General features: G+C 37.7%; 1 protein-coding gene and 1 non-coding gene across 2 annotated transcripts in view; one reads left to right on the top strand and one right to left on the bottom strand.

The window, feature by feature from the left end:
• LOC149063841 (UPAR/Ly6 domain-containing protein qvr-like) overlaps window positions 1-22224 on the bottom strand; it is a 201200-nt gene that overhangs the window by 75102 nt on the left and 103874 nt on the right. The gene's annotated exons all lie outside the window — the stretch shown is intronic.
• TRNAA-GGC (transfer RNA alanine (anticodon GGC)) lies at window positions 6544-6615 on the top strand. The gene has a single exon. It is a non-coding gene; the product is annotated as a tRNA-Ala (tRNA).

The following is a 22224-nucleotide window of genomic DNA, read 5'->3' as shown; positions in this document are numbered from 1 at the left end:
TCTTCATTCAATTTTGAGCACTACTGCGCATTTGGCTAAACATCTTCCTGTCTGATTGAGCCAAATTGCCACAGCGTCCAGATATTATGATACGCACATACTAGACACCTTCACCTAACAAATAGCTGCCATGTATTTTTTAACAGATCACGCGACACTCCCAAACAACATTTATCCGCTTTCTCCGCAGCACACTCTAAACACTATGATAAATGCTTCCGAACGGGCCGAATGTAGGACAGCATTTTGTGGCTAAACAATTCCCATCCATAAAATTGGATCATACGGCGGATTAAGTCAATCCCTGTACCGTCCGACATCTTTTCCAGTCCCCCTCCTACAAGGAGAAAGTTTCTCGAGAACTTCAGACATTCAGTTCGAGAACTATCCGTGAGAGAACGCTGCGAGGGAAAAGGTAATTTATTCAAGAATAACTTCTACTTAATCAACAAGAGCCGCTGTTTTCCACGGAGAGAGAGAGAGAGAACAACGAGCGGAATTGCGAAAGGGTTTAAGAAAATGTATGTTTTCGGGTCTGAATGAGAGCTTATTACCGGGCCAAAACTCTGGGGCTGTAGATCTTATTAAATGGTGGAGGCAAAAATAAATTTTTCAAACAACGTTTGTAGCTACTCAATTTTCGGGTTCATTAACGTTTTTCGCACTTTTTTCCACCCTCGGAGCTGCCTCGTTAAGTTCATTGCTCCCGTTTTTTCCTCACTTCCTTAGAAACAAATATAAGGAACGGGAATGGGGGGAGGGGAGTAATAAATGGAATCTGGAGTATTTTTCTTCATAAGATTTATTTTTAGAATGATATGGTAACACTCAGACGGAGACCGGGACGAACCACCTGCGGTCTAGGACTCGCGCATGCGCGACTATAACTATTAGCACGACACTGGAATTGTCCCAGGAAAAAATGGGGAAAGTGTAAGGCAAAGGTTCTTAACCCCTATGAGTCGCGACCCACACTTGGGACGCGGGGGATTGGAGATGGGCCGTGTAAACCCACTTACAGCCGAGTATTCTTTCAGCTATGGGTCACGACCCAAACTTGATTCGCAGGGGCATCCGGGATGGGTCGTCCAAGTCCATTTACAACCAGGGATTCTGATTTCCTTTTCTTTCTTTCTTTCAAGCAGAGCACAACTCAGGTCTATCACCATATATGGGCAATTTACTACCTAGTGAGTTGTGCCGGAAGTATGTAACTGTGCGAATCTACGGTATACCTATTCTGTGCGTGTACTGTCTGAGTACGTATGTAGTGTTGTGTTTTGATTTTTCAGTGCTGCCATCTATCTTTCAGAAGTGAAGTGAGTGATGTGTTGGTCGCTGGTGAATGCCGCTGTGGTGGTCGAGTGGTTATAGTGACGGACTCGCGATGCGAGGATCCGGGTTCGAACCCCCACAGTGGTAGTCGGCTGAAGTTGGTTTTCTGTGGTTCCCAACTTCAAGGCGCAAATGCGAGCCGATCTCCCCATTAAAAAGTCTCGCCACAGAGAGCAACAGTCCTACAACGATAAATCATTCAATCATAACACTTCACTCATAATTCGAAAAAAACTGGTGGCAGACTGGTGGCACTTTTTGCATTCCCTTCTACCTCTATTCACCATGCTGTTCTCATGATGTGCAATAAACAAATGTACAAAAAAAACCCCTACAGTTCCGGTTATTTGCGGATTTCCGTATTCGCGGTCATCCCTGGAACGTAACCCCCGCGAATACGGGGCCGACTATATTTTTTCTGTTTCAGGTTTCTTCTCAAATATGGCTCGGAAAAATGTGATATAGTTTCATAATTTCCTTTATTCCATCAAAGAACCTAAACTGATAGAAAGGGGGAAATGCAGTCTAATCCGATCACGTCAGCACTACACATAACAAGCATTACAGAGAAACAAAAAAAACAACTTCACGTCAGGTTTCACTACACGTACACGCACATTCCCGCATGTACCGATTCGTTGGGGGTTCCGCGGGGGGTGGGGTGCATGTGTGGTGTAGCAGTAGTAGGTAGGGCCTCCAAAAAATGGCTCGGGGATCCATGATGTTCTTAAGTCAGCCACCTCGTTGGGCAATTTGCCTGTTGTGGCGTTGTGAGTTCATAATACTGGAATGACCCCTTTTCAGATTATATCGGAATAAGGGAATTATAGTAAACTAGCTATAATACCCGGCGCTGCCCGGGTTTTCTTCAATGAGGCTTTTTGGATCACGTGATATCTCCCTCTTTCTTTGAGGTACATACAAACCGTGTCTAAGTTAATCAATATGGCGACTTCATGAAATAAACAAATCTAGATTTAAAGAAACGTAGAAATGATTTTTTTTCCTTTTTCAAGGAGTTCTAGGTATTTTGATCCCACCCTCCCCGAACTTCAAGTTGTCTATCTGCCTGTGTGTGTGCGTGTTTCAGCTCCCAAAAATGCTTAATTAAAGCTGAAGAATTTCTTCGATGTACTTTAAGGGCCCAAAATTAATTTTAAATCATTCTAAACATGAATTTATGCAGTTAAATATCAAAAGAAATTACGAAGACATTAATTTCCATGCTTGACAGGATATAAATAAAAAGTTAAAATCAATGTTATTGCATGGATATACTATCCAACTCAAACGTAAGTCCGGCTAATTACTTCATATCCAATTTTTTTGCGCTTCGTATGTCTCTAAGCGAACTCAATATCTCAAAAACCAAGAATTCAATACAATTTTTAAAATTACGGATGCGGAAGGAAACCCCCACTAAATTTCCGCATTTCTACAGTAAAATCGGCAATTTTAACATTGATTTCTATGGGGATCATCCTTTTCCTGACCCTCAAAGTGATGCTGATGATGATTATGACATCTATTCAAAAAGCCTCATTACTGAGAATATTGAAAATACGGCAAACCATTATAAAGGCATAAACTATTATACATAACTGGCAGCATTATAGAAGTGACAAACCATTGTAAAGGCATATACACGTCTTAAACGCATTGCTAGGGAACCACGGTAACCAAAGGCCGAAAAACCATTGTTGCCCGACAGTTTTTTGCCCGTTTGGGGCATTTGCCCTGCTCTGACGAAATTTTAAATTTGCCTATAGTTCAAGTCGGGTCCCATTTGGTATATATGCAAAATTTGGTGACGATCGATCTAAAATTGTAGATTTCTATAGAGAACATACAGACACACAGAAAATCAGTTTTATATATGTAACTAGCTGATATCCGGCGACGTTGCCCGCCCCGTAAAAAATGTATAGCTTATTAATTACTTCTTAATCAAAAAAATTTCTGCATCAAGTAAGAAAAAATTACTTTTATTTTTAAATATTTTAATTAAAAACTTTAGGCAATCGCTTGTGGATACACAATATTTTTTCTTTTTCCATCTGGTGTGTAGATGTACAAATTTTTGCTATTACCAACACGCGAACAGGCGACGAAAAGGTGTCCGTGTGAAAAACAGGGCTCAAGTAAGTTGATACCTGCCACTGGCCTAACGACTGGCCTTGCGCTTTGTTGATTGTCATGGCAAAAGCTAAACGAATCGGGAACTGTAATCGCTTGAAAGTGAATGACATTTCTCCAGTGATAATTGGGGTACGTGGAATGAAGACGTCTTCTTTTGGCACATCCAGTTAGAATCGTTGCTTCGATGATGTAATTGTGCAATTTCTTCACGCAGAGTCTGTTGCTATTGCAGAGCATTGGTGTTTCCAAATTTCTCAAAATCATTATAGGTGCTCCGACTTTGAGGGTCAAGTTGTGTGGTGGCACACCCGGAATATCCAAAGAGTTCAGACATTCTGCAGGATACAGAACTGTCTGCGCTGTGTCTGTGACAGTGTCAACCGATTTGTAAGATGTGGAGTCTCCCGAAATAATTTTTAGGATTTTTCCGTTGATCTTGTTCACACTGTCATTTTTCGGTGCCAGAATCGCACTCTCACAAAGCCACTCATGGTTTCGGTGATTTTGTTGAATGTTTGGGAAGACGTGGTCTGCAAGTTCTTGAACTGAGTTTATATATATAATAACTGGCAAAATCCAGTTGGGAACGTTATCAGTCTAGTGCTTGGGTCTACGGGAATTCTTCCATTGCCAAGTTTGATCAACTGATGTGAAAATGATAGCAGTGCTGAGTCATTTTGCAGTTGAGCTCGCATGTTGGTGGATAATGATAATTTTTTAGCTTCGTGCCAGAGTGTTGATGTCCTAACAAACTCGAGGCGACCACCCATAGACAGCACACCACCTTCACTTCCAACCCATCTCACTAATGGCAGTAAATTGCAATGTAGCGATATGGCCAGAGTTGGTGTTTGGTGAAGTAGAGTGCTGATGATTTGAGGCAAGCATTGAGTTCATCAGCTGGCGTTGAACATTTTTATTCCCAGTTTTATCGCCGTAGTTGTTCTCTGTTGCTAGTGACGTCAGATGTCCAGCTTCTGCAGCGAATATTATTCAAACTCCTTTTAAGCACTTTTTAAATTGAAACTATACCCCAACGATGGGTGGTTGATGAGATAAAGACCACATTAGCACTTACAGGACACCCTGTATACATGCAAGCAAATATATCTGGCGCTTCCAGGGTTTTTTTTTAATTACTGGGAGTATTGGAAAAGAGCCAAACCATTATAAAGGAATAAACTGTAATGATGACAGTGTTAAAGATGTGACAAACCATTGTAAAGACATATACACGTCTGAAACGCATTGTTGGGAACCACGGTAACCAAAGTAAACGTTCCGAAAGTGATTGTTGAGGCCCCCAAAACCATTGTTGCCCGACAGTTTTTTGCCCATTTCGGGCATTTGCCCAGCTCTGACGAACTTTTAAAGTAGCCTACGGCTCAATCCCGGTCCTGTTTGGTATATATGCAAAATCTGGCGACGATCGGTCTAAAACTGTAGATTTGTATAAAGAGCATACATACATACATACATACATACATACATACTTTCACATTTATATATAAGATATTTATTTTGATAGCTGCACAACCCCTTATAACATGAATGACATAGGCTAAGTATCTGAGTACCACACGTTATTTAGATACTTTTTCTAATTGGAAGTACGGTAGAGCACCGAATTCCGATCAAAAAACATCGGTTAACCGAAAGCGTTCCAGTCGGCAAATTCACTGCCTTTAGACAGCTATGAAGAGGTTAAAAAGAAAACAAAAAAAAAAACAAGAATAATGATGCTGTGTCCAGTTACTGCTTCACCAACTCTGGCCATATCGCAATTTACTGCCATTAATGAGATGGAAATCAAGGCGCTGTCTATTGGTGGTCTCGCCTCAAGTTCGTTAGGGGGAAAACATCTTATCTACGTCCTCGCTCGGATTCGAACCCAAGACCGTGATAGCATCTTACCACTACGCCACTTGGGCGCGATGTCCAATTACTGTCTTTAAAACATTCGCAAGATTTTGCGGCAAAAAAAACAAAAAAAAAAACGAGCCGGGTTTCAAGCAAAACAAAATGTTGGAGTTCTTTTCCTAAACTGTAAGCCTACTTTAATGGCAATTTTGAACTTTAAGAACTAGGCTAGAGTAAGTTCTCTGTGTTATTTGTAAGACGTGCGATACAAAATATATAACAGTTCTGTGTTTAATATCACTTATTTTTCTCTTTTTTTGCCGCACCGAGTAAGATACCATTAAAAGTATTTAATATTTTTATGAAGGTTGATCGATGACATAAGCATCATCCAACCCCTCCCCCCCCCCGTCAGCAAATCGGAAACCCCCTCCTTCCCCTCGATACTGACGTAATACTTGAATGACCCCTTAATAAAAATTTCAAGAACTGAATGTTTTCGTCTGAATGAGTTTACATTACCATGGAATATTCTAGAACAGTAGATCCCATGAGGCTTTTTGGATCACGTGATATTTCCCTCGTTCTTGAGGGACGTACAAAGCGACCAATATGGCGACTTCCTGTTCGACTAATGAAAGAAACAAATATAAATGAAAGAAACGTAAAAATGAATGTTTTTTTCTTTTTGATGGATTGTAGATATTTCGAAAATGTTCTTTAAATTCGAGTTATTGATCTGCCTGTTTTTGCTTCAGAAAATGCTTGAATAAACCTGCGGAATTTCTTCAATGTAATTTATGAGCCCATAATTAATTTCAAAACATCCTAAACTATATGGATTGTGATGCAATTGGATAATATAAGACAATACGGAGACATTAATTCTCATTTTCATGCTTGAGAAGGTATAAATAAAAAGCTGAAATCAATGATATTGCGTGGATATCCACCTCAAAAGTAGGTCCGGCTAATTACTGCATGCATATAGAAACGACCTCTCCACTTGTCAATATAAGATTCATCGAAAGACTGGTTATTTGTGGAGATGAAGATTACAAGGAAGGAAATTCATCATATATGCATTCTATTTGAATATGGCCATCTGATTGGTCTTTGTCATTCACGAGCTATTAGTTGATTGTTGACGCTGTCCATGTATGGTGCCTTCCAGAAATATATACGCTCCAAGGTTGAAACATTCTATCTGCTTCCATAGCTTAGATGGTAGAGCACTCGTCCGGCAAGCGAGAGACCGGGGTTCGAGTCCCCGTGGGGGCAGTGATGAATTTTCTTCCTTGTAATCTTCATCTCCACAAGTAACCAGTCTTTCGATGAATCTTGTAATTACTGCATGTTTAATTTTCTGGGCTTCGTATCTCTAAGCGAACTCAATAATTCAAAAAATTCAATTCAATTTTTAAAATTATTGATGTGGCGGAAAACCCCACTAAATTTCCGCATTTCTACGCTAAAATCGACAATTTTAACATTGATTTCTATGGGGGAATCATCCTGTGCTTGTCCCTCAAAGTGATGCTGATAATGACGTCTATTCGAAAAGCCTCATTGAATTGTGAAGAAAAAATAAATAAATTTCGCACAACAAATTGTAGCTACTCTATTTTCGGTTTCGTTAACACGTTCGTTTTTCCGCACTCTCATTCTTTTCGTCCTCTCAGAGCTGCTGAGTTTTAAGTTCATTGCTCTAGTTTCTCTTCCACTTCCTTAGAAATAAATATAAGGAACGGGAATATGAGGAAATATAAATAAAATCTGGAAAAAGAAAAAGATACCGGAGATTTTTATTTTCTGGAATGATGTGGGAATACCCAGTCGGAGACAGGAGTGAACCACCTGTTCTTATCGGTCTGAGACTCGCGAATGTAACTGTAACCACAAACATTAGAACGTGCGTGACACTGGGATTGTCCCGGGAGTACAAAAAAAAAAAAAAAATGGGAACAGGACAAGGAGGGGGAAAAAATACAAGGTTTTTACGCGACGAGTTGTCGGTTGCTTATGGTTACGAGAAACGAAACATTAGTTCATACTCTGAACCAATTTGCGCTCTCTCTGTTTCCCCTTAAAAGAGAGATTTTTGTACCCTAACATTTTCGAGAAGAAATCCATGTTAATTTGCATAACATAATTCAGAACATTCTCAATGGGAAATCTCAATAGAAAGTGGATGCTACGCACCCGAACAGGCAATATTTTGACATTTTGAACAACACTCATATTACGTACATCTAACGAAAAATTGTGAATTCCGTATTATTTCCTAGTTCATACATTTTCAACCCATTGCCAGCGAGCCAAGAGTGGCCCTCGGAGTCATCTGATGTGGCCCGTGATTTCAAACATAATTTTGTAAAAAAATGAAATAAGCGGCTCATTTCCACATGACTTGAGTGGCACACGGCTTATTTACACATGACTTAAGTGCCCTGCGGCACCGTTCCAGATCGCTAGGGTGACTTGCGGTGCCGTTGCACATTACGTAATTGGTCGACGGCCCATTCCCTGATCACCTGAGGGACCCGCGGCATATTTACAGGTCGCTTGATGGGACCGTGGCGCAGTGCCGCCAGATCATTTAAACAGCCCGCAGCACATTCCCAGATCAATTAAGTAAAACACGACGTACTTAAAGATCACTTTTGTAACCAGCGAATAACAAACATTTCCAGAACAAAAGTGGCCCGTGGTGCACGCGTCCACTCTCCTTACGTTTCCAGCGGCGTACGTTCACATCACTTAAGTTACCCGCGACACGTTTTCAAACCAATGAAGTGGCCCGCATTCTCCTAAATATTGGGCACCCTTGTCTTTGTCGACGTCTCTAGTGTTTCCTTAAAAACTCAGTGATTTTGTTATTTATATGAAATAATTTTAATTAAGAGTCAGGGTTTCCAAATAAGGCACTTGATTTGAATACTTAGAAAATTGAATATCAGTCGGGTTGATCTTTGCTGAATGAATCCGTAGTTTCACGAAATCTGAATTTTAATTATCACGATTTGAGTTTGTGATTACTAACAATATATGAGATATATATGCTCGTTTATTTGTAATCATGTGAGTTCACGTAAAGAGATATTTCGCCGGTCTTACAAGGTTTCGTAAGTTATCATCACATACACCAAACAATGTAAATAAAGTCTGTATATACTCGTATAAAAGAAAGAAAGCCATTTTGAAGAACTCTTCTTACCATGGAGTAAAAACTCATATACTCTGAAGTTTTTTGCTCTCCCTCTTTACTTGAAAGAGTTAATTTGTACCCTAACATTTTCGAGACTAAATTCATGTTAATTTGCATAACATAAACCAGAACATTTTCGATGCGAAATCTTGAAAAGTGAATGTTACGAGCCCAAAGAGGAATCTTGAAATTTTGAACAGCACTTATAAAGTAACATAATGACAGTACACACTTATAACAGTACTTCAAACGAAAATGTAATTTCGTATCACTTCGAAATCGATGTTTGCAGCGTTTCTTTGATATTCTCAACTTCTTATGATATTTTTGAATTTCCATGAAGATGGAATTTTCAAGTGGCTAGTTCAAGTTTCAATATTTCTGGACTTGAATGACGGGTTGAGCTTCGCTAAATTGATCTGTAGTTCCATGAAACGTTAATTTCAATTATCACGGGTTGAATGCGTGATTATTTACAAAAGATGAGAGAGCCATAGGTATTGTCATACGCTCGTTTATGTATAACCATACGAGTTCAAAATAAGCAAGTTTTCGCAGGTCCTACAATGTTTCGTGAAAGTCATCATCACCTTTACCATATACAATGTAAAGCCTGTATATGACTCGTATTTACATAGAGAAAGCAATTTCTGTAGAATTCTTCGCACCATGAAGTAAAAACATTAGTTCATATACTCTGAACCAATTTGCGCTCCCTCTTTTCTTAAAAGAAAGATTTTGTACACTAACATTTTCGAGAACGTATCCATGTTAATTTGCACACCATAAATAAAAAGAATTGAATGTTACGAACCCAAAGAGGGCAATATCTCGAAATTCTGAATAGCACTTATATTACGTACTTCGAACTAAATTGTGAATTTGGTATTATTTCGGGGTCGATGTTTCCAGTGTTTTCTTTTTTAATCAATACATTTTTATTGCTTAAACTTTTATGACGTTTTTGAATTTGAGCCAAATTTAAATTTCAATATATCAGTCTGTTTTATCTCTGTTGAACGGATCAGTAGTTTCACGAAATTTGAATTTTAATTATCATAGCTCTCGTTGATGTGCAATCAGACGAGTTCACATTGAGCATGGTTTAACAAGTCTTACAAGGTTTTCGGAAAGTCATCACCGCATGCCAAATAATATAAAGTTTGAATATATATAGGGCGAGAGAGAAAGCCATTTCAGAGTGGAATTGTTCGCACCATGGAGTAAAATGATATTCTCCGTCTAGACACATAAGCGAGTTGTCATTTCAATAATTATCGTCGGTCCTTATAATTCTCCGTGTTGATTCATATAAGTTTTGAACTCTTGCTTATGTCACGTGTGTAATGAAATTCGGGACCTGAATTTCTATTTCCTTTCATTGCTTTTGAACCAGAAAATTAAAATACTTCTGCACTGCAAAGCGATAACAGAAGTTTGAAAATCATAGACATGATTCCAAATTAACATTTGCAGAATGAGAAGAAATGGCTGTCAATTATTTGAATTTTCAACGAAAATTGTTTACACACTTGCGAAACATTGTTGCCTGCAAAAAAGCAACGAGCAGGGCAAACGCGTTTGAAACAAATTATTATTTTAAAAGTGAATAGTTAGTTGAAAAAGATCAATTTTTCCTTCTCCAAAATTTCACTTTTTGGCAACGCATTTCTCCAACAGTCGTTTTTCATCAACGTATTTCTCTAACAATCATTATTTGTAACAATGCATTTCTCCAGCCATCCTTTTTTTTTTCAGCAATGTACTTCTCTAACAATCCTTTTTTAGTCAATTCAATTCCCCAACAATCCACTTTTTGCATCCGGCCCACTTGCCCGGTATGCAAGAGGGCCTCGGCGGAGATAAGATGACTTTTCTTCCCGAGTTCACCTCAGCATAATATCCAGAAAATAAATGTTTCCTCGAAATCCACTTTTTCACCATCGCATTTCCCCAGCATTCCTTTTTTTTAATGTGCTTCTCCAACAACTGTTTTTTCCATCAATGCACTTTTCCCTAATAATCCCTATTTCCTCAATACACTTCTCCAACAATCCACTTTTTTATCAACGCATTTCTCGAACAATTGCTTTTTAAATGCACATTCACAGCGATCCACTTTTTTACCATCACACTTCGCCAACAATCTACTTTTTTAACATCGGTCTTCTCCAAAAATATTTTTGTAAATGCACTTTTACAACGATCCACTTTTCCACCCAGGCACTTCAACAATCCTTTTGTGAGTCGATGCCCCTCTGCAACAATGCACTTTTTCATTAACGGGATCTTCTCCAACAATACACTTTTCATCTACGCACTTTTCCAACAATGCTCTTTTTCATTCACATGCACTTCTCCAACAATCCACTTTTTCATTCACGTGCACTTTTCCAACAATGTACTTTTTCATTCACATGCACTTCTGTCTCCAGCTACCGATTTCTCACTACTCCAACAATCCATTTTTTATCAATGCATTTCTTGGTTGATCAACTTTTTCAACTCCGCAACTTTTCCAACAATCCCCTTTCCGTCAATGCATTTCTTTTGCGATAAACTTTTCCATATACAGGGTGTTCTGTTAATGGACCGACAAACTCAGAGGGTTGTTGGTAGGCATCAAGATCAACAAAAATTGCAATGGAACATGGTGTCGCAAACCACGTTGAGAGGGTGAAAATCGCGAAAAACACACGCAGGCTCTGAGTCCAGCGGAGACGAAAGGTGGATGTCAGTTAATCACTAAATGCGTTAGTGGATTCGCTCACCATATCTGACGTAAACAGAGTAAATTTGCTTGTTTTGCAGCATTGCAAATTTTTGTTCCTCCGAGTTTGTCGTTCCATTAACAGAACAGTTTCATCCGCAGCGCGTGATCCTCCCCCAGCGCATGCGTTTCGCGAGGCTGCCTACATCAGATATGGTGAGCGAACTCACGAACGCATTCAGCGATCAACTGACATCCACCTTTCGTCTCCTGTGGACTCCGAACTTGCATGCGTTTTTCGCGATTTTCACCCTCTCAACGTGGTTTGCGACACATAGTTGCATTGGAATTTTTGTTCCTCTTAATGTCTACTAACAACCCTCTGAGTTCGGCGGTTCATTAACAGAACACACTGTATGTATTTCATACACATACACATACTGTTCCATTAAAAAGCACTCTTCTCACAATTCATCGCTCCATCTATGCATATTCGCAACGATACCTTTTTTTACCCAAATTCGATTTTTTTTAAACTGAGATATGCAAACAATTCTCTATAGAAAAAGAAAGAAAAGATAAAAATTTTCTCAAGTTTTTCCCCCAATACTGTAGTTTGACAGTTCGGATACAGCTATATATTATTCACAAACTCTCCCTACATTTGATACAGATTGCAAAAATGTATTTAAAATAATATATATATTAATCGAAACATTTTCGTACATTTCCCTACATATTCTATAAAATATATTTATATATCAATTATTTTTGTACCATAATTATTCATCGATTTCCTCATTTTCTATGAATCTACAATTTTCTACAATCTCTATTTTCTACAATCGCAATTTGCTTATTTATGACATTTTTTTTTTATTTCCGAAAATCCCTAAAAATACTCAATTTTTATACCTCAATTATTTTACAAACATATAAATTATTCCAAATGATTCAAGTAATGGTTCAGTTAAAGTATTCCTCTTCTTATATATTGAAAAAAAACAAACTTCGATTAGCAAATAATTATAATTACCGCAGTAATTTCGTCAATCATTCTGATCAGAAATGTACTTAAAAAAAAAAAGGTAATTATAATTTCTTTTATTTAATGAGCTCGTTATAAAGACTTCAAAATGCCTCTGAAATAGCCAATATAATTGGCGGACTCGTTAGTGATTATTGAGCGCAATACAATACAGAAAGCTCGACAAAAACGAGCGTAAAAATGGCCGACGCTCGTTTATGAGTATCTCGTAAAAATGCAACGACTTGGAGAAGAAAAATCTCTCTAGAGAATACCGAAAAAAAAATGTACATGGAAGCCACAACGAGAATATAAATCACGACAAAAGCATCTTCACTTATTACGCCACTGGTTGTATACCTACGCCACTTCTTACCGCTTTTCGGAACGAATATAAGAAATGTACTTTCTTTTACGTGCGGCGCCGCAATGGATTTACCGTCTCCTTTTTACCACACCGGGATTTTTCGGCATTCCTTTTGAGAACCATATACCGATATATTAATCAAATATATATTCCTTAATGTAATATAACCATAAGAGAACATCATTGTTATTATGTTATATTTTAGACGGCGCGACTGCTTTTTGATTTATGACGTTTTGTTTTCTTAAACTGAGATCAAAGAGCGTTTAAAAGCATTACTAACAATGAGATTTGTTTATGGGAACATAAGCGTGGAAACACTTTATTCATTTTTCTTGTGTTAATAAAGTGTTATTTTTTGGCCTGAGGGAAGAAAAACAACAGCTTGAGTTCTCTATTCAATTTCGGATAGTGTTTCCTCTAAGTGATGTTGGAATGAAATTCGAGAAGAGATTTCAAAATACTTCAAATACTTGTTTCAAAATTTAAAATTTTTGTGCATCAAATCACCCTGTTTGTTGTAATTATTGAAAATTAATGAAGTTGAAATTAGCGGTAATGAAAAAATTTTATCAAATATGTAAATAAATGGAGGGAATTTTCATGTTATGAACCGGCCGTTATTTCGACAGCTAAAATCTGATTGATAAAATCCGTGGGTCGCCTCTCGGTCTGTCTCAATGAAGAGATTCTGGCGGGTTTTCAAAAAAGACCTGGGCCATGCTGGAAGCTGTGCATGCGTGTATTGTGAACCTAACGTGAAGTCTATTGCTGTGTAATGCTTGTTATGTGCAGTACTGCCACCTGCCGTCACTTCTAAATATGAGTGAAGTGTAATGATTGAATAATTGTATCATTGTAGGCCTGTTGGATTGTAATGGATATAAATGCGTTAAATTAGGATTATAAATGCGTTTGTTTTTTCTGTCTTAATGTATGGATGTGAGAGAGCTGGACACTACGGAAAGCAGACAAAAGATTAATTGATTCCTTTGAACTTTGGTGTTAGAGGAGGCTGCTTAAATTCCATGGACAGCTAATAGGACTAATAAATCGGTTATCGAAGAAGTCAAGGATGACTGTTCTCTAGAAGCAACAGTCACTAAACAGAAACTATCTTACTTTGGTCATATAATGGGTACAGAAGGTTCACTAGAAAAAATGGTAATGCTTGGAAGAATGGAAGGAAAGAGAGAAAGAAGCACATACCGAGCACCAGATGGATAGAGGAGGTGGTGCAAAGCACCGGAATGATGCTAGTACAACTGAGGCACGCTGTGAATGGCAGACCCATTTCCATTAGTTACGCCCTATCTTTTTCATTAAATATGAAATTACAGTCGAATCCCGTTATAACGAACGCCAAGAAACCGGAAAAATCACTTCATCAAAACGAAATTTCGTTACAAAGGAATTCCAGGTTACCTAGCATTGTTCCTAAGTAAACTTATTTGGGGGATTAGAAAACAGTTCGTTAAAACGAGAATTTCGCCATAACGGTATTCGCTAAAACGGGATTCGACTGTATTTCTTCCACCAATTTAAAATTTTCTTCAGCTCTGAAATTTTCATCGATTCAAAATTTTCACTAAAAATGTTGTGTTACTTTACATTTGAATCGTATCTACATTTTTTTGGAGTGGATATTTTTCAGCATTATTGTATATTCAGTGATCATGCACGAATGTTTGGGTGTCGATTCTTCCCGCCCCCCCTCCGAAAATACATAAAATCGAGGCTTGGAAGCCCCGAATTTCTAACCTCAACGGGCACCTCGTCCAATAAGAGCGACCCTTGCTCACATCACACCTACTTAATCTCACCTCAATTAGTTTGCATGTGCAAGATTGGGGGTCACTTTGGTGATTATTACCTGCATGGCAACGGGACGAAGAGATCCGTCAAAAGAGTCCCATCTTTGTTGCGGAATAATAGTGGGTGACTCCGACCACTTCTCCCATGATCCTTTGTGCCGCGGAAACTACTGTAAGCTCCTTCGTCAGCCATCTTGAACCAACCACTTCCGTTCAACCCACGTAACCAATGTGGTCAATTCATTACTAACCGGAAAGAAGATGGGGGGAATACCGGCATAAACTAAACGCCATGTAAACGGGTTGTAGAGAAAATCCCTTTTACCTTGAACTTCCCGGGATATTTTATTACACATGTAAACGGTGCTTATGAAATACTAATTTTTTTTTGAGTAGATAGTCTTCGTTTACAAAATAATTTCACATAATTCCGTTGATCGAAAAATAGTTCTTTGAAACTCCATAATTACTATTTTTTTAAGAAGTTTTTGAGGATGATTTATTAAAAGGAACTTCAATTTTCAAGTAAATGATAGCTGAGAAGAAAATTAGGAAAAAGTTATTTAAAAAAATGAATTTTATAAGTGAGAGTAAAGAAAATTTTTTTTAAAGTAAAATTACTAACCATTATTCACACCTTTCTTAGGGAAAAAAAATGTTTTCAATAGATAAATTAACTCTCTTTTTCCCAGTGTTTTCTGCGGTAAAATGAGCGAGCCATAATCCTTCATTTTTGATCGGAGCTCTTGACAAGTTGCTCCGTTTTAAAACACTCAATAAATTTTATCCAATTTTTTTCCTCTTTTTTTTGGCAATATTCTTTATCATTAAAATATTTTTGAAGAAAAGTTAAATATAAGTTTGTTATCTCGGTATTTTATCGTCGAAAGAATTTCAACATTTTTATCCACTTCTATTATGAATTGTTTTGTCCGGTGTGTTCTTCAAGCTTTTCACAAAAGTGGACCGACTGAATCCAGGGGAAAAACAAATTTCTGGATTTGTGCAAAAATCTAAGAAATAATTAGCGGACCAGCAAACATAAATAAATAGGAGGAAAGAGGAATCGGTTGAAATAATTCGCCGAGCGGTAAAAAGTAAATCTGGAAAAACAATACTTGCGGACCGAAAAAAATAAATGAGATAAATAATTTGCGGACCAGCAAAAATAAATGAGATAAATAATTTGCGGACCAGCAAAAATAAATGAGAAATAATTCGCGAACCGGTAAAAAGTAAATCTTGAAAAATTATTTGAGGGCAGAAAAAATAAATGAGATAAATAATTTGCGGACCAGCAAAAATAAATGAGAAATAATTCGCGAACCGGTAAAAAGTAAATCTTGAAAAATTATTTGAGGGCAGAAAAAAATAAATGAGATAAATAATTTGCGGACCAGCAAAAATAAATGAGAAATAATTCGCGAACCGGTAAAAAGTAAATCTTGAAAAATTATTTGAGGGCAGACAAAAATAAATGAGATAAATAATTTGCGGACCAGGAAAAATAAATGAGAAATAATTCGCGAACCGGTAAAAAGTAAATCTTGAAAAATTATTTGCGGGCAGAAAAAAATAAATGAGATAAATAATTTGCGGACCAGCAAAAATAAATGAGAAATAATTCGCGAACCGGTAAAAAGTAAATCTTGGAAAAATTATTTGAGGGCAGAAAAAAATAAATGACATAAATAATTTGCAGACCAGCAAAAATAAATGAGAAATAATTCGCGAACCGGTAAAAAGTAAATCTTGAAAAATTATTTGCGGGCAGAAAAAAAATAAATGAGATAAATAATTTGCGGACCAGCAAAAATAAATGAATAAGATAAAAATAAATAGTAGTAGAAAAATAATTCGCGGACCGGTGGAAATTAAATCTTTAAAAAAAAATGATTTGCGGACCGAAAAAATAACTAAATGAGACGAATGATTTTGAGAACCTGCGGAAAATCAGAGCAATAATTTGCAGACCAGCAAAAGTGAATAAATAGGAGAAAAATGAACGGCAGAAATAATTCGCGGACCAGTGAACAGCAAATCTTGAAAAATGATTTGCGGACCGAAAAATATATGTAAATGAGTGAAGTAATTTGCGGACCTGCGGAAATCAGAAAAATAATTTGTGGACCAGCGAAAATAAACAAATACGAGAAAATTAACGGTAGAAATAATTCGCTGATCTGTACAAAGCATGTCTTAAAGATTATTTGCGGACCGCAAAAATAAATAGCCGAAATAGGGTAAAACTGAATAGAAATATTGCGGGGACCGGTAAAAAAGCAAATCGTAAAAAAATGGTTTGCGGACGCAAAATATAACTAAATGCGACAAATCAATTACGGACCAGCCAAAAATATACAGGACAAGAAAATTAGGTAATTTTATGTAATATAAATATTATATAAAATTAATAAATTGCGGACTGCTGAAAAAATTAATAAATAAATGGGGAAGCTAAGACAGAAATAAAAATCAATATATATATATATATACACATGGTATATGTAGTTTAAAAATTAAATCTGAAATTATGTAGTGGCTACGTGAATTGGGGGAAATGTTTTGCGGACCGGTAGGAAATTCCTTCGGACCGCCACAAGTCCACGGACCGCTGCAGCGGTTGAAGAACACTGCGGTAATGTGGATGTGGTAATACTACTAAGTCATGCATCCCAATCGTAAATGTTTTTATGAGGAATTTTGAACGAATTGATTCATGCCGGTAAAGTGCTGCTTCAATTACCGATGATGTCAGAGCCACGCACGTTAAGGATAAAGAAGTGCTGCCATCTGTCTCCCATGATAAAAGTGAAAGATTTGTGGTTTCTAGTGTTAATGTGAGTAACATATTGAATGTCTGCCTGCACTCTGACGAGAAATCTTTTTTGTAAATGAGGACCGGGGCTCTCATAAGCAATCAGCCATGGCTCGGATTAACTAGATGTTAATCGCAACCATTATATCTGTTACTGTAAAAGGCCCGAAATCAGCCAGTCCGTTAATTGGCCAATTTCGTTTTAAATTGATTCGGCAAATATCCGAATTTCGGGATTTGACCAACCACTTCTTGAAGTGGCTGGAGATCCTTGGCGAAATCCGAAAAAAAGCATGATGTCTACGTTAGCTATAGCAATCCACCATATCGCAGTCACAAATACGGCAATTATATTATTATTATTATTTTTTTGAAAATTTGACAGAAAAACTCTCTAAGGCCAGGATTAAAATATAAAAGTTTGATAAAAGCTCTTTCATAAAACTTGAAAATTCCAACCAATAAGTGTATTGATTACATTCGAGCAGATTGCAACTGATGATCTTATTGGTTACATTTTTCAAGTTTTATAAAATAAATTTTCTAAAACTTTGATAATGTAATCCCAGCCTTACTAAAAATACATTATTATTATACAGAAAGTCTTTTTTATCTCTCGTCACATAAAGCTAATCCAATACAGCTACTATATTATAGCTATGTACACGCGTTAGCGATGAAAAAAAATGGATTGGTTGCCTACTGGACCGTCGTAACACACATCAGACGCATTGATCGGGCATTAGCACCGGATCTGCAGTCACTTCGCGGAATGGCCGGCCAAATCTCGAATCATTTCTTCTATAATCGGACTTCAGCCAAAACTCTCGACCTAATCGCAAAACGGGCAACCATTTCGACAAAAGGTCACACACAATTCGGCAGTAACAAGATTGGAAACAATTTCTCAAATGACGATTGTTACTTCACAAAAGCCATTATTATTAACGGGTAAAGAAATACTTATTTGTTATTTTATTGAGAAATTTCAGAACTGCATGGAATCAAACTCACCAGTCTCTAAACAGCAAAAATAAACTCATTAATTCCCGCCATAGAAAATGCAGTTATCCTTAATCACTGACTATTACAAATACTACAATAAAGGAAAAAACCATGCATTTATATGTCTATGACTTAATTAAATATTCTAATACAACAGATATGCCCTCAAAAAACGCTTCGTAGCTTTCTTATTGGAACAAAAAGCAGACCTCCCTGCCATTATTCCTCGGGGGTAAGACGAGAATTCTCGTGTTGAGCCTCGTTTTCAGCGCATAATTACGTGTTTAAATCGCCACCTATCAAGCATACGTGTGCACGGCGGGTACTTTCCGCTTTATTAGCCGGACATTACAACAGCTGGATTTTTAATACAGCTTTGTCTTAAGTGCCCCTCGGCCTTCCTCTACCTCTTAAATGGAATCCATGCTCTCACCCGATTCCCGGGCTATTTCTCCCGTAGCCCTGGATCCGGAATGGGATCATAATAGACTGGAGGGTTGAGGGGGGAAAACACGAAAATTAATACTCCCTTTCCTCTTCCTGAACGAAAATTCCAAGCAGTTACGTTTTAATGAGAATTCTCCAAAATGAAATTTCCATCTTTTCGGGACGTGAGCGTGTGTCGCGAGAAAAATGGTGCTTTATAATTCGTAATAACAATGGTAATAGTTAATATATGTGTGCGCCCCTCTTTCTACGATTCCTTGAAGGGGGGGGGGGAACTGTTTTATTGGTGAAGAGAGAAAATGAAATTAAAATTTAGAGAGAAGAGAAACGAGAGGGCTATTCATTTTAAGTCTCACAAGGGGATAATTTAAATTTTGAAGAACCTGCATCAAATTGTGTTCGTTGATTTACGCTCGGGTAACGTATACGGATGCATAATTAAGCTCCCTGTTCTTATTTGGCGTGAAAATAATGCACGTTAATACGGAATTCCCGGAGAGCTGTTTAATTCAATGCTTGTTTGAATTAAATTACCTCGTGTCACATTAACTATTCATGTGTATTGTTTTTTTAGAATTTTAATGTAATCTCGATTTTTAAGCCTCCGTTTGTATGGAACTGTTGGAACCATTAATATCCATGGTGTAAGTCTTAAACGTGAACATTTTGCCGTAAAGGAATCTCAATACAAAATCTGCGAAGTGTAAGTCACTCTTTAATTGTAGGTAATTAATGTAATTTTCTGTGATTATAGATAATCTTTCCTGGAGCCGGTATTTTGATGCAAGTCCAGCGATTGATACATTTACAGGCAGTTCGTAGACCAGTAAAATTGAACGGTAATTACAGTCTGTGATATATATGATCATTTTATCCAAGACACAAAATGGACGAGATTCGGTTGCACTGTCTGCGAACGTATTAACCAAAACCAAGGATCCACTGTAGTTGAGAGGAGTAGTTGTAGAATAGACGTGCACTCTCTCCCTCCGAAATGCTTAATTCCCGATGCAATTGACCCACACCTTGCCCAAGCGAATCGTAACCACCCCATGCACGATCCACCAGTTGATGGAGTGTTGGCCATCACTCGGTGAATAAGTTGCTCAGAGTACATAGCAATTGCGATTGTTCAGAAAAATAAACTGGCTGCTCGGATTTCGTCGCGATCGGTCGCATGTAGCTTTCTCTCCGTCAGTAGTATAACGGAAGTCTTCGGCAACGACCAACCGTTGGCCTAATGGATGTCTGCAATGCGGCATAACGGTCATCCTGAGTCTTCGCTTGCTAATTGTGTTTTCGCTCCAGTGTTACGCCTGCCCTCTTTTTAATTATTATTTTATTTTTTTGGAGTCCCATGTGCAATCTCTGCGGCTATTCACCTGCTAAGTTGCTGGATTTCAAGGAGTAGAGTCCATATGTACAAACATCCAGTTTAGGATTGTGATTGGTAATCGTCAGAGTGGAGGTGTCACCAACGGATATTCCAACGGTCGTTTTTCATGCAGTTTTATGGTGATTTCAGTGCTGTGTGTGTGTGCTCAACAGTGTTTTCCCCCCTCCCCAGTGATACGTCTGCCCCATTTTTGCCCCTTTTTCTTAGGTTTTTTGTGATTTCAAACCAAGGTAAGTTCTGTTTCATAATTACTCAGTGCTATGGGGAAAATCTGTCCTTTCTCAAACATTGATGACATTTCTGTAGTCAAACGATTGAGTGCCTTAGCTGCAGATTATGCTGACTCAGGTGAGAGTAGAGAGATATTTGATAACGTTGTATTTGATTGGATTAGGGAAAAGTACAAGGAAGGTAACGATGTTAACAAAAATGATGAATGTGATATTGCTGATAATTTTGTTGAACTGTTCTCAGTGTATGTTATGCTTTTGGATACTGATAATAACGAGGAAAATTCGGTACATGATCTTTTGTTGTCCACAGCTCAAACCCTTTTTGATGGGTTAAATACCTCTTCTTGTAAGCATAGTATGAATCAAAAATTTCGAAGTGTGAAAAAGCCAATTGATACCCCCTCCGCAGACCCTTCACCTGAAAAATCTCAAAGCAAAAGGGTCAAGAAACTGAAAAAAAAGAAAAAGAATCAGATACATGATTCAAGTGTTAGCAGCTCTGCTTCCTTGTTGGATAGTATTACCCCTTCAAAAGGTATTAAGCAGGTAAAGGGCGAACTTTATATGGCTGAAACACCATGTAAAAAGGCCAATAAAAGGACTAAAAAGAACAAGGCCCTTAACAAACAACTTGATAAGTTCCAAAATTTGGGATCAGCTGGGAAACATCAGCTAGATTGTGATAATAACAGTAGTTTTCATCTTGTACCCAATGAAGTGGAGGCTACCCCTCCCGTAGGAAAAAGTGATGGTGATCAAAGTAAGAATGACTGTAACGACACATCTTCTACTGACTCATCTTCTGATTGTGACACACATTCTTCACAAACATCATCAACTTTTTCAGTCGAAGGAAACGAATCTTCACATATAAATGCGACACAGCAAATTGAAAATAACACTAAACAGGAACAAACAGTAGAGCAACAATTGCCTAGTAGTGTTAACTCTGATTTGGCTAATCAGCCTAATGACAACAATGGCTTTACTGTTGTAAGTAGGAAAAAGAAAAAGACTAACATTCCACCGATTATTTTGACTTCATGGGGAAACAACTGGATTGTTGATTTCAGCGAAATTAAAGCTGTATGTGAGTTTCCCCCCCAACAAAAGCCAACGGACAACAAAATAACCTTCCAAGTTTTTTCAGAACTTGATCATAGGAAGGTAACAAAAATTTTTGATGACAAAAAATTCAGATATTATACTTATCAAACAAATAGCAACAGAACCTTAAAGTTTGTCATTAGAGGGTTACCTGCAAATGTTAACCCCCTTGACATTAAAGCAGACATTGAAAGGCAGGGTATACCAGTGGTCAAGGTTTGTAATATGAAAAATTATTCAAATGGGAGACCTTTCCCACTTTTTTTGGTAGAAGTTTTTATTGAACATAAGCATTTTGCTAATCTAACATGCATAGGTGACATCAACATTAGTATCGAAAGATACAGAGGAATACAGTCTCCCTTGCAGTGTAGGAACTGTCAAAAGTACGGGCACAGCAGTTATTTTTGCAAGGACCTCCCTGCGTGTGCATTTTGTTCAGGGTCTCATGAGACTCGGAATTGTACTCATAAAGGTGATAAATCTAAATTGAAGTGTCTTTTATGTGGTGGCCCTCACACGGCTACATATTCTGGATGTAGTGCTAGACCTGAAGTGCCAGGGAAAAAAGGCAGGATTTTTGAATCTAAACTGCCTGTATCACTTAGGGGCCCTTCGATGGAAGAATTTCCAACTCTCCCTTGTCAAGATGAAGACAACTTTAACATAGGACACAGCTCATTATTCATAAGATCTACTAATAACACAAACATTTCACCTAATTCTGATAAAACACATGACAGAAACATGGAATCTGA

Source organism: Pholcus phalangioides, unplaced genomic scaffold, assembly GCF_987345545.1.
Source record: "Pholcus phalangioides strain wild (caught in Gottingen) unplaced genomic scaffold, Ppha-v1.0 ptg000042l_1, whole genome shotgun sequence".
NCBI classification, from domain to species: domain Eukaryota; kingdom Metazoa; phylum Arthropoda; class Arachnida; order Araneae; family Pholcidae; genus Pholcus; species Pholcus phalangioides.
Note: the sequence above shows the minus strand (reverse complement) of the source record. Positions and strands in the feature narration are given on the sequence as shown.